The sequence below is a fragment of the Xyrauchen texanus genome, chromosome 25, assembly GCF_025860055.1.
Source record: "Xyrauchen texanus isolate HMW12.3.18 chromosome 25, RBS_HiC_50CHRs, whole genome shotgun sequence".
Classification (NCBI taxonomy): domain Eukaryota; kingdom Metazoa; phylum Chordata; class Actinopteri; order Cypriniformes; family Catostomidae; genus Xyrauchen; species Xyrauchen texanus.
In genome coordinates, this window is record NC_068300.1 from 42,703,645 (window position 1) to 42,705,812 (window position 2,168).

Genomic DNA, 2,168 nt, shown 5'->3' on the forward strand with positions numbered 1-2,168 from the left:
TAGAATAATATGGATCAAATGGAGCGTAAGCTGAGCATGAATAGTCCTACATAATCACGATCTTTTTTGTAATATATAATAGTGCTAGACTATACACAAACATAGGCCTATATATATTATATATTAGCTGCTAGACTGCCCGGAGGAAGGTGCCTCGGCTTTACAGCAAGTTTTTCACTGGAATCAAAATCCATGAATAAATGAATCTGTTATATTAATAATAAACACCAGGACACGAAATTTTAATTCTAATGAATGTGAAAATGTATTAGTTCATCGACAACCAGAACTTGCTATTGTAGCTGATTGATACAAATTTGATTATTTATATTCTATTATATTCTTTGTAAAATAAAAACAAATCAATACAATAGCTTATAAAAACATCAGCAATGTGTATTTCAATGCATAGTAAAAACCTTAGACATGTATGAAACACATATTATAACCCAACATGGCCAAAGCGGTTAATAAAGAATATAAACATTCGCTAAACTGTGGGAAAACTGATTTAGAAAGCAATATTTGTTTTACTGTGAGCAAAAATATCATGCTGTAAAACTATAATGAAAATAGTATGCTGTAAAATCATTATGAACGAATTCTCCTAAAAGTGGGCTCACTTGAACAAAAAAGGGGCCCCCATTTTAGGAGAATAATTTAATATAAATAATCAAATTTGTATCTGTAATCAGCTACAATAGCAAGTTCTGTGGTTGTCGATGAACTAATACATTTTCACATTCATTAGAATTAAAATTTCGTGTCCTGGTGTTTATTATTAATATAACAGATTCATTTATTCATGGATTTTGATTCAGAGGTGGCTGCATAGGATTGTTTCCAATTTCCAATAACTCCAGAGCGTTGTAAAGTCCAAAAGTCAACATGTTTTGAAAAAGGATAGATGTAATAATTTCCAAAATTCACAACATGTTTTTATCTAACTGAAATATTCCGCCTCAATCCATGTTTGTTGGCGTTTAGACTTTCAAAACCCTTTTCACTGTGGTGGAAAAAAACTTGCTGTACACAAAGCCAGGCACGCACCTTCCGGGCAGTCTAGCAGCTAATATATAATATATATAGGCCTATGTTTGTGTATAGTCTAGCACTATTATATATTACAAAAAAGATCGTATTATGTAGGACTATCTGCGTTAAGCTAGCTCCATTTGATCCATATTATTCTATTTTATTCAATACATTTTTAGGGTGATGACGATATAAAATATGACAACAGACATTAGAAGCTTCATTCTAAAACCTCAATAGAAGTGTCGAATGTAAATATGACATGACATTTGGTACAGTCTAACGGTCAGAATGATCACTATGGCCATTCTAGTAGTTATATAATTCGGTAGTTCTCGTGTTAAATGCAAGTACAAGTACAAGTCTATTGCTTGATTAGTGTCCTTTGGCAGATCAAAGCGTGTCTCAGCCATGACAGTATTACAAATGTCATAGACAGTAATGTCTTTGTATTGAAGGCCAAGTTTAAAATATATCTCTATAAATTCATGCGCATCCATGCTCTCAGTATCTTTGAGTAAATGAATGATGGCAATGACGCTAATCGTTAAAGAGCTATACACACACGGAAACTGTAACGCGTCGCACGCGATAGTTTCTCGTCGCACGCGAAAGTATCTCGTGCGCACGCGATAGTTCTCGTGCGCACGCGAAAGTATCTCGTGCGCGCGCGATAGTTTCTCGTGCGCGCGAAAGTATCTCGTGCGCACGCGATAGTTCTCGTGCGCACGCGATAGTATCTCGTGCGCACGCGATAGTTCTCGTGCGCACGCGAAAGTATCTCGTGCGCACGCGATAGTTTCTCGTGCGCACGCGATAGTATCTCGTGCGCACGCGATAGTTTCTTAGATTTTTTTTTTTGCACAGGTCACTTCGGGGGCTCCGTACTTTCTCATTTGAAAGGGTGCAAAGCGAAGCAGCAAAAGCTTTAAGTTCATTAGTAAAATGAAGAAAGGACGGGGGGGGTTTTCAAAAATCTGCATTTGTGAATGAAGTATTTAGCAAGTTCAAAAAGATTATTAACTAAGTAGTGTTGTGAACAATCTTTCTTAAGTACACCAAATTTGATTTGTTTGTAACTACATGCGGAAATACTCAGCTGACAACGTAAAGTGGAACGTCATTCATCACGC